This window comes from Athene cunicularia, assembly GCF_003259725.1.
Source record: "Athene cunicularia isolate RWA chromosome Z unlocalized genomic scaffold, athCun1 chrZ_part1, whole genome shotgun sequence".
Lineage (NCBI taxonomy): Eukaryota > Metazoa > Chordata > Aves > Strigiformes > Strigidae > Athene > Athene cunicularia.
The window spans coordinates 34,626,899-34,638,493 of record NW_020799142.1 but is presented as its reverse complement, the minus strand read 5'-3'; the positions used below and the strand labels follow the sequence as shown (position 1 = coordinate 34,638,493).

General features: G+C 43.5%; 1 protein-coding gene across 1 annotated transcript in view; it reads left to right on the top strand.

Moving 5' to 3' along the window:
• Positions 1-11,595, top strand: part of NEDD4L (neural precursor cell expressed, developmentally down-regulated 4-like, E3 ubiquitin protein ligase) — a 127,571-nt gene that overhangs the window by 32,296 nt on the left and 83,680 nt on the right. The window contains exon 3 of the mRNA XM_026865300.1: positions 7,463-7,544. The gene's annotated coding sequence lies outside the window, so the exon portion shown is untranslated. The remainder of the gene's footprint in view (positions 1-7,462; positions 7,545-11,595) is intronic.

Genomic DNA, 11,595 nt, shown 5'->3' with positions numbered 1-11,595 from the left:
AGGCCCCGCTGGGCCTCCCCGGCCTTCCCCTGGCTGCGTAAACCAGGCAGCCCTGGAAAAGAGAAATCGGGGGGTTGTTGGACCAAGGGTCCGTTGTGCAACAAAATGCTTGTGGTGGGTGTTCCGTGGTTTGGCTTTTTCATGGTGTACGTGTGTTTTTTTAAATGGAAGGCTTATTTTAACGTTAGTTAAGAGTCTGAGTCAGGTCTGACTTCCTCTGGTTGAACATATTCTAAGCCAGGAAGAGATAATTGGCAGGGAGTAGATTGAAGATTTTTACACATCAAACACGTGGAACGGTTAAAGGTAGTGGAATGAATGCTTTCATCCTCTCCCATTTGAACTGAATATGGTAAGCGCACGCTCAGAAAGGTTTTGTTATATAACAAATGCGGAATTATTTAGAAACTGAACAAGATACATCATAGAGTACTTTCTCCCCAAGAACAGAAAAGTATTGTTTGATGAATGTTTAAAATATTGTGCATCTTTCCCCTGAATTCAGTTTTTAACAATGGAATTGGGTGAGTCAGGAGGAAAAGCCATATTATAAACTACTTTTCTCTCATTTTCTGCAACCCTTTTGGGAATATTAATGTTGATCCTATAAGGCTGTCCTAATGTCCTTGCTCTTCTAACAGAGCTGTAATTCTGCAGCCGTTTCAGACAAGCAAGACTTTTCTGTGGACACACAAACCCATATATTTCATCTGGAGCTGCTGGGTTAGTGACACTTAAAAATTAAATAGTTTATTTAGTTGTTTGCAATCTGAGCCTGATTCTAAGTTACAAGTTTCTTAAAAGCTTTACTGTGTGTTTTATTTATAGACTTCCCAACTCAGAAGTTTAATATTAGTCAGATGTATTCTAGTCACTGAGAGTTTATGTAACTGCAATGTAAAGAATTGCCTAATTATATTTAGGACTGCTGGAAACTCTGTCATGTTACTTAAGAAATTTGTTGAAGAATGATCACAACGTTGCATGGTTGGCTTGCTGAAACATGCACTGCAGAGGAGCCAAATGTAATCAGAAGTCTTTGGAAACTGGGGAGTGGCACCAAAACCGGAAGAAGGAGGGGTGAAAAAAAGATTTGATTTTTTTAAAAAAAAAAAAAAAAAGAGAGTTAATTTACTGGATCGAGGAATAAATTGCAGCCAGATTACTCAGACCATTCAACAATAATTTTTGTATGTTTTGACCATATACTTATTCCTTTTCTTTAGGTGATTGAACTATTCTGTGTAGAACATGATCTAAATTAATGAGCTGCTTACAGTGTCATTTGAAACTTTACAATTGGAACGAGGAGGTTGTGAACTTCTGTTGAAACACAGTGGGTACAGAGAGCTCTGAACAGTGGTGGTAGTGATGGTGGGGGACACATAGGAAGCTGTTTGGATGCGTGTTCTTAAAAGCTGGCTCTGGGATCAATGAGTCCGAATATTTTTCCTTGAATGTAATCATAGGGCCATGAGGAAATTCAGTCAGGAAGGGACCCAAGGTCTCCAGTCCAAGCTGGTTCTCAGGGCAGGGTCAGCGGTGTGGTCATGCCAGGTCGCCGCACTACTAGAGGCTCACCAAGTGTGAGGGATCCCCCGTCTCCTGTCCACACGCAACCCCCAGTGTTCCAACCTCTCACAGGCAGCCCTGCAGCCCCTCTTGCTGTGTGGGTTAGAAGCAACCCCTGGCCCTTGGGAGCCCGTGGATTTTGGGGTGTAAACCTCCTCTTGCTGGAGTGCAGCTTCTGTAGCTGTACGTGCCCCCAGGCTGTCCCCTGTCAGCGGCCGGCTGACGGCATGTGCGCTCGCACCCCGCGCCAGGGCGGTCCGTCGGCTGCCTGTACCCGTGGAGGGTGCCCTGTGCTGTGCTGGCGCCAGGGGGGCAGCTTCTGGCAGTCTCAAACCAGGTGTTGGCTGCTTCTTGGTTTCCTCCTCTTTGCCCACACTGCTTAAAAAATAAACAAATACCGTGCTTATATTACACTTGTTTTCAAGTTGACTACTTGTCAAAATACTTTTCATTATCCCCTGGTTATTGCTTAATCCAGCTCAGTCATCTTCCTCCCTAGCATTGCCAGGTTTGGGTTGAATAGTATCCCGAGTGCTGCTTTGTTCTGTGATCTTGGGTTTGGAGGATCCCAGCCTTTGGGGAGGAGTATTCATGCCTGTTTGTGTCTTAAATAGATGCACCATCCAGGTACATCCAGAACTGAATGGATAACCTGAAATTGTAGAGCAAAGTAGGCTTCTTCAGTGGGGAAAGGGATGTGTGTATACCCTCTTGGGTTTTGGTTTGACTTTGGTTGGTTGAATCTGTGTATTCATTTTCAGTTTTCGGTAAACAAGTTTTCCGTAATAAGCATATTCTTTTACGGTGCTCTAGGGTGTCAAGTGCATCTACCAGCCTTCCCCTTTCCACCTTCCCTGGTAGTTTTAACAGCATTTTCCAACCACTGCAGTGTCATCCTAATTTGTGTGCCCATTTCCTTTTCTGTGAGGTCTCACACGTGATGGCTGTGCCCTCCCTGCCCTTCGCGCTGACCGGATCTCCATCCCATCCTCTCCCCACACAGCTGTGTTCTCACTGGTGCTCCTTTAGCTTGTGCTGGATGGAAGGTTAAGGCTGCTACGGGTCAGTTCCTAGTCTTGTAAACCTGATCGATTATCTGTAGGTACTGAGAGTCCTATGGCAAAACCACGTGGGACAGTATGGTTATGGATTCTGAATTCTGCGTGGCACATCTGTTCTGACTGGTGAGTGGTTGGTAACAGGAACTTTCTAGAGTAGGGGTAACCATCGCTAATTGCTTTAATATACCCTTCGGGTAATTTTTTTAAATTATTTTTTAAAGATCTGCTAAGTTAGAAACAATTTTTTTTGCTGTATTTAATTTTAGTCATTAACTTCACTGAAATTAGATGTGATGGAGCCCTGTCCCCAGTGGAATTGGCTGAAACCTGTAAGCTGTAACAGACTGTCTTATTTTCCCTGAGACCTTCCTCTGAATTGATCAACTACACAGCCTTCTCCAAACAAAGATGTAGCTCAGGAGGATTGACTAAAATGCTTCTTTGAGCGCTTTTCTTCTGTAATATCTTTTAAACTAAGAACTAGTGTGTATGGGGCTTGCAGTTTGAATCGGTGTTTTATGTGGATGCAGAAGATACCCAGATTCACGGGTCTGGGAGTACGTCTGGTTTTAGCCCTTGCCATGACTCCGTGTGATCACCACGACACCGCATCCTAATGAAGAAAAATCCGATGATTTCCTGTCAGCTCTTGCTGGGTTAGAGCGATGTGGTGAGAGAAGCAGCCTAACAGACTTCAGGGATATTTCTTATTTACAGCTAGTTCCAATGGAGAAGAAAACTGTTACAATTTCAGTGTTCTGTTCTGTAGTATCCGATACTCGTGTCCTCTTACTTGTTGATGGTGTGGACAGAAGTTGTGTCTGTGGTGATTATTCTTCAGCTAAGTACATTCTTTTAGAAAACTTTTGGCCTGGGAGCTACAATCTGTGACTGAGATGCTGCCGCTGTTGCTGAATGAGCTCTGATCCTCAGTTTCTCAAGCTTTCACACGAAGTTTCACAGCTCTTTAGGACAGATCATGAGTTCAGAGCACAGAAAAAAATTACCAACTGTCGGATTTGTTTAGGCAGCTGCAGCTTCCAGAGTTGTGAATGAAATGCTGAATTTAGCAGTATGTAAAGCAGATAATGTGACTTACACAACTTTTCCTATAAGCTGTCATCAAACCACATCAGTAACAGCTTCTGGGTAAGAAACTGTAGCGGTTAATCTCAGGTCTTGTTTCTTTTCTTCTTTGTTTGTTTATGTTTTTAGCTGTTTTCTTTTTAAATGCTCATTGCGATTCAGAAAGCTAAAACCAAAAAGCTGGCAGTGCATTTCACCTGGCTTAAAGATGTCCTTAAGTGCTGTTTTGTATTTATTTGCAGTGTTTAATTTGTTGACAGTAGGTCGGGTGGTAGACTTTACAAAACATTCAGATGACATTGGGATGTCACAGAACCGCAGACTGGTTTGGGTTGGAAGGGACCTTAAGGAACTTGCATTGGTTTATAGTACCTGTCCAGCTCTGTGTTCATTTTAAGTGAATGGATGCATGAAAGTAAACAGTCTCAGATATCTGATCACTTGGATAAATTCCCACCTCACATTTAGGAGAACTGTATTTCCTAGGCTTTAAGTCCAGAAGTAACAGTGTGAGGTTTTGCAATTGGCTTAAACTAAGCTGAGTCCATGCTGCCGTTGAACGTGAGGTCCTACCCCTCCCTTGTCCCACCTGTGCATTTCCTTTCCTCCCCATCTTCTGGGAACTCTCGTATCTGAAAACTCTTAGTTTGTGATTATTACTGTTGTTATTTCTGTAGTGTTCTTTTCAGTCACATCAGCTGTCTGATCTGATTGACCAGCACTGGTGCAGGAACACGTGGCCAAAGGTGAAGGGGAGGATGGGCTAACTTCCTCAGCAGCGGCAGGCTTAGGCCTGCTAAAACTGAAGGCAAAGCTGCGTTCTTGCACATGGATTTAACTGTCTAAGCATTGAATTAAGACCAAGGGCCCGACCTGCAGAAGAGTTTGTGTGTGAGATCCACAAACATGCCAGAAGGTTTCTGTGGATTCAGATGTTAGCAGTCAGTCTTAGTTTCTAAACATTGTGCAGTCATGGCTGGGGTTAAGACTTTCATTTCACAGCCCTCGAAGGTCCTTAATTTTGCCTTTTAATCCTTCTTCCATACAAACTTCTTTCTTCGTGTTGGCTTATGCCAGAAAGGCTCTGTTTGATTCCTCCCCCACACTGCAAGCTGCAGGCTTCGGTGAATGTCTGGGGTCTGCTGCTTCTTGTAATGGGCTATTTTGCCAGTAAATATTAGGCAGCACAGTACATTAAGCAATTCAAAGTAGTATCAGCCTTTCTTTTCAGTCACAGTGATGCTTTGTTTTCTTTCAAACTTTGGTGCTTAATGCTGAATTTAATTGCAGTTTAAGTAGATGCATTCATGTGCATCTATTGGTACAAATAATCAATCCAACATGATGCCTTGTTCTTTATTTTTACCTTACTGTGGTATTTTATTTTCCAAGTAAATTATGCATTTAGTATAATGAACACTCAACTGCTGATTATCACTGTGTGGTGATACTGTCACAGAATTGTATTTTAAATTTAAAAAATAGCAGAGAAACTTATTTGAGAGTGAATCTCTGAATGAATCTGTAATCTGAATGTCTGTTGTTCGTCCTTCCTTCGGGAAGCCTTAGGTTGGCCTCCAGTTGACGGTGCTGCAACCCTGGAAGGGAGGCATCGGAGCAGTGTTCCACCTGTTTCTCCAGGCAGAGGCACTGCTCCCATTCCACCTCCTGATGTGATAGCTGTCTGCAGTTAGTCTGCTTCTGCAGCATGTTTTTCTCCCAGATGGGTCTTTTCAACATAGAATCACAGATTGGTTTGGGTTGGAAGAGACCTCAAAGCCCCTCCAGTGCCACCCCCTGCCCTGGGCAGGGCCACCTCCCACCAGCCCAGGTTGCCCAAAGCCCCGTCCAACCTGGCCTTGAACCCTGCCAGGGAGGGGGCAGGCACAGCTTCTCTGGGCAGCCTGTGCCAGGGCCTCACCCCCTCACAGGGGAGAGTTTCTGCCTTAGATCTAACCTAAACCTGCCCTCCTTGAGTTTAAAACCATTTTTGCCCCTTGTCGCAAAACAGGCCCTAGCAAAAAGTCTTTCTCCATCTCTTTGTATCCCCCCTTTAAATACCGAAAGGCCACAACAAGCCCTCTGTGGAGCTGCCTCTCCTTCAGGCTGAACCTCCCAAACTCTCCCAGCCCTTCTTCACAGGAGAGCTCTTCCAGCTCTAGGATCTTTTTTGTGGCCTTGCTAGTTTATTCCATCAAAGAAAGGTTATAATCGAATGTGTTATTTGTGAGTACTGTGGAAATGACACTAGTGTACTTGAGGTTGCTGTGCACGCAGGGTTCACTTCTTCAGATCCTGTGGGGCCCTTTACTGCTGAGACTCCCACCAGATGTGGGATCCTTCTGCTGGTACTGGGAAGGATCTAGCAGACTGTGGTCTCATACTGCTGTCATGGAGCCTTCCTCCACATCACCCCTTTCTAGTAGCTACTGTCTCCCTGCTGGAAGAAATTCAGAAAACGCAGATTTGGAGGGTAGAAACCTGCAGCACAGCCAGAGCCATAAGTAGCTGGAGTTAGGGTGAAAGCAGTGACCTCCTTCAGTGGCGTGTTTTAGATCTGAAAGTTGTCTGACAGAGTGAGCTGTATGGTCTCTGGCATATCTCTGATTCCTTCTCCTTCTGAGAAGAGGGAGCAGGGTCTGGGGTGGAGATCTGAGACCAGGTTTGTCAGTGCTGGCTGGTTGTGGCACAGTGGATGAGACTTTCCCGTAAACTAATGGAAAAGAGCTCTAGTTCTACTTACTGCTGCGTGGAGCTCCAGGTAGTGGTTATAGTGCCCCATACTTGCACATTTAATGTTCACTCTGCTTCATTGACTGTGGAAATTGTGTTTTAGTGGAGGCTGAAGCATTTGTGCAATTGTGATAGTGTTTGGTCTTCAGTGACCTGGTAACGAGAAGGGCCTGAAAAGCTGGAGCAGGGTTGTGTCATTCAGTAGGGAAGGGGGTGTGGAATGCGGGAGCCCCTTCTTTGTGAAGGTCACCCAGGGTGCAGAGGATGGGCTCAGCGGCTGGAGGGGCTGCTGGTCACAGTCTGGGGGCAGACTGTGGGTGTCTGTACCCCCCGGAGCTGGCCTGGGTGCGACAGTCCGTGTGGCGTTCACTAGCGGTGAGCGGGGGCGTGGGGTCGGTGCGAGGGGCCGGCTGGGGAGCGGGTCCATGGCAGTGGGGGGGGGGGCACGAAACACGGGGGTACCAGTCTGTTTGCAGTGGCGCCAGCCAGCGAGGAGGAGGAGGAGAGCTCGGGCTCTGGGCAGGGCTGTCGGAGGGACAGAGGGGCTGTGCTGGTATCACCGCTGGTAGCGCGGGTCCAGAAAAGTTCCTCAGGATAATCCCCGTTCCCTTTCCTGACAGCCTCGAATGGCTGGTGCCATCGAGTGTCTTCTAAAAGCCACGGCTCCAATCTTCTCTTGACACGTTTCAATGCACTGCCACGTGCATGCTCCTGAGCAGTAGCTGTGTGCAAGCAAGTGCCTCTTGTCCGTAGCAGTGGGACAAAGCTGCAGGTTTCTTTATCTTTATCTATTCCTTATCTTTAATGCTACGGTCAGTATTTAATTGAGCATATTCAAACACATATTTTAAATGTTTCAGTAGCTCAATACAGTTCCTAGGTTTCATTGAAAACACTTTCACTACAAGTTTAGAGCTGCTATTGTTATGCAGTGAAATGACAATTTTATACTGAAATTCTATTTGACTGTACAATTCTATTCCCATTAAATATGGTATCTTCTTTTGCAGTGACCCGTATGTGAAACTTTCCTTGTATGTAGCAGATGAGAACAGAGAACTTGCTCTTGTTCAGACAAAAACTATTAAAAAGGTATGTATATGCTCTTTGTTATCCTCTTGCTTTGGAAAGATTAAGGATACTGGAACACAATTCTGTGACATAATGCAACGCTCATTTAAATTGTTGCATCCATGTATAGCAGCCAAATAATGCTTCTTTTTTTTTTAAAAAAAAAAAGTGCATGCATCTTCAGTGTGCGTGAATCAAAGTCATATTTTAGTGAAGGACACAGCTGAAACAAAGAACTAAAACTCTGATTTAATTATCATTTATTTGACTTTTAGGAAAAACAATCATTTAATGTTTCCGAATTTCCCGTTTTTAAAATATTTTCCTAATATGGGAATTTGAAATAGCCAAATGACAGACGATATACTTGTAAGAATAGCCTAGAAATACTAGAAAGCCTAGAAAAGGCTTTTATTTTTAATTAGAACCAAAATTAAATTTTATTTTCTTAATTTCGTTCCACACAAACAAAAAATCCACCTGGGGATGTTTGTCATTATCAGGGCCCTAAGAATTTACAAGTTGTTTGTGGGGTTTTTTTTCGTCAGTTTTTAAAAATTTACTGGTAGTGATGGCAGAAGAAAAAAGTCATAACATCTATGAAAAGTAAAGGAGAAAATAACGAGTTGTCATTTTTATGAAGATATTTGGAATCAACAGTGACTCAATTGAAATCAATATGGCAAAACAGAACAGTGAGGAAAATTTTTGTTATTGAAAATATAAAATAGAATGTTGCTGTTCTGAAATGACAGCGTTAGGTGTCCTGAGAAAACTGCTGTGATATCCTGGAAGCATGGAGGGCTCAGACAGAACTTTTCACAGGACCCAGGGCATGTTTGGTGTTGGAAAGTAAAAGTAATTTTGAAAAGATTTCCTGGTTAACCACCGGCACTTGCTTCATAATAGCATTTTTTCACTGTTGAAAGACATTCATTATAGCCCATCCAGCTTAGTTTTATGTGAAGTTTTTAGGCAATAAAGATGGTGAGAGAAATGTTAACTTCTCCAAAAAGGGGGACCTAGTTGGTTGCTTCAGTAACAGCCTGGGCTGTGGCCGTTTTTCTTTCCTTACATAGATTCAAGATTACCCACCAATTCCATCCAAGTACGCGGGAGGCTTTCTTACAGTACCCTGGTGTTGTAGAGACTCTGCTTCTCGTCCTGCCCTTTCCTGGGGTGCAGTAGCATGGAATCAAGTCCAGTTCTTGAAACCGTGTGAACAGGAATGCTTGGGCTTGAGAGGTCATTTTCAGGCTCCTGGAAAATACCTGGCTATTAACATTCTGGTCTAACCTTAACTAACGTGTTCTTGCTGAAGCGCAGGACTGGCTTTGACTGGCGCACTACGGAACAGCCGTATTCATGAGAAAGTGGTGAATCGGTGCCCCTGCGCCTGTGTCCTCATAAATCGCTCTTGCGTTATAAAGGGACTGTAGGTGAAGTTTTGTTTTCTCATTTAAAAAATAATTTGGACCGGTGTAGTAGTTTTGGATCAGTAGAAATATGGGCTCAGACTTCTCCAGCTCCTAAATGGGCAACTCATTTCATGTGGAGACGCTCGGTGGAAGTCAGAGACGTTTGAAGAGTCACACTGTACAGTCTGTGCTTTCACGGGCTTGTCTGCAGAATACGTGCTTCAGGATTCCTGCCTGAAAAGTAACGGCTTACTGAAAAATAACTGTCTAGGCCAATTCTCCTACTGCTTATTTGTTGTCTTGAAGTAGTGTGGCACCTTCTGTTAACTGGGAGATGCCGGAGGATGGGAGGGAGATTTTCATCTTTCACTTTTGGCTTCAATGAAATGGAAGAATTCGGTGTGAGGTAGCGTGAGTGTAGGTGTTGGAAGGGACCTCTGGAGAGCCTCAGCTGTTCTGTGTCTTTGTGACTAAGATGATAGCAGAGAGGATATGAAGCAGGTCACGAAGGTGTGAGCATCCTTTGTCTTTCTAGAAAAATCTGTTGTAGCAAGCCTGTGAAATGAGGGGAGAGGAGATAGGAAGCGTGGCATGGATCTAGGACTTTATTCTTTTTCCCCTTGCTTCTTAAGAATGAATGGTGATCACATCCGGAGTTTTTCAATTTCTGATTTCATTTTTAAATTAATTTAAAAATTCTTACTAGAATAGCATGGTCCTTAATTGAAAAGTTGTTGCTGGTATGAAAGCATGACTGCTAAAGACACAGCATGTTAGGCTCCAGCACACGTGAAATGCAGTGGCTGTAGTGCAGAGATTAGGAGAGGTTGAAATGAGAGCCTTAGAGTGGAAATAAGGTTGTCACATCACTGCTGCTCTGAGGTAATACCAGATTTGGATCTGTGTGAAAGGAGAATAAGAAAGTTTTTGAGAAGACCACCGTAATTTTTTTTTTAATGTAGTAAAGATATGAAAGTATTGTATTGATTGTATCAGGGAAGAGCTAAACTCATGGATCTTTGCACAACAACCCAGCTTTGCAGGGGCTGCAATATGACAGCACTTAACCCTTCACTAAGTTCTTACTTTTCTACTGATTTTTGTCTTCCTTGGTTTAAAGGGTTCCTTCCAGCGTGGCACTGCCTTGCAGAAGTGCTGCCAGAACGCAGGGGAACTACTGCAGTTTCCTCTTCTCCTCCTGCCTTACCTGTGCACTTGTCTGGCACATATCCTGCTGTACAGCAGGACCTGGGTTAGGAGTTACAGCAAAGGGATTAAATGCACATGGCTTCCTTACTCTGAAAAAATAGTTAATTAGAAAAATTTTCAGATTCATTTTGGCATGATCTAGCTGTGTGGAATTTCTGAGGCTTTCTGTTTTGATTTACCTCCCTTCACACATTCAGCTATTCCAGCTGTAAAATTTGATCAATGCCTTGTGTTTCCTTCTGGGGCTGTGTTTTGAGTAGCCTGCTAGAAATGCTCTTCTTTCTGCCCCAGAAAAAGCTGGCTTTGCTGTTTGCTGACCTGTGATCTTGTAGGATGCTTAGTATGTTCTTTAAATTCCTGCTGCGAGCTCTGTGATTCCGTGTGCCAGTTCTGTCAGAAGTCTGGATGAAGCTGATCCAGGTTCCTCGATCTGACTGTGCTGCGCTCCGAGGGCTTCACACCAGATGTGACCACATCTGTCTTCGGACAGATCCCTCTTAGTTATTCTGCCTTTCCCAGATGTGATGTCCACCGTAATTTCCCATCTCTGAGTATGCTTAGCCTTCCCACTGAACGGCATTGCTTAGCAGCATCAGTTCTTTCCGTGTTCTCGTTTTATTTGTATGGTTGAAAAACCTTTGTGCTTGTTCTGATATCCTGTGGAAGATCTCACTCAGCTTGACTCTTGGCAGTTCTTTATCTGTACAATACTTGCCCTTTTTAGGATGTAGCTCTTTTTGCTGATGAGTCTTTCTGTTGTTGTTTCCCTGCTAATATCCTTTCTGAAGTTATTCATGCATTTATTTCTGGAGCCTTTCGTTGCAAGTTTTTCTCCTTTGCTAGGATTCTAGCATTTGTACTTTCTGACTTGTTTGTCAGAATTCTGAATTGTTTGACTTGTAAAGGTGGAAGAAATCTCTGCCCGTTACCAGGACATTTACCAAAAATTGTGCTGCCTAATGCATCAGATATTTCCTGAAATTTGTACTTGTGGTTAAGCAGCATTTAAAATTAATGCATTACTGATGGATATTAGTGCCCTCAAATTTAGTACAAGACCATGCTTCGTTTGTTAAATTACATGGAGCCTCTCTTGCCAGTAACAGCTGCATTTGATGAATATAAGTATTTTACAAGTAACTTTTTTCTCATTACTTCTTTTTTTTTTACTGAATACTTATAAGCTCCATAAGGCAAACAAAGCTGAAAGTTTCTCTCAGCATCCAACCCCTATCCCTGCCCTTCATCTCATTTTATTCTTTTCATCTTCCCTTTACAATGGTCTTTTTTTTTCATGAAATATTTTTCTGCTCTGTCATAAGATTGTTTAGAGTAAGCATGTGAAACTTTGAGAGTACAACTGTTAAGCACCTGCACAGCTGGCTACAGAGGCTGAGAGTTTGATCTTTTTTAATCCTATTTCCTTTTGTCCTCCTTTCCCCCCC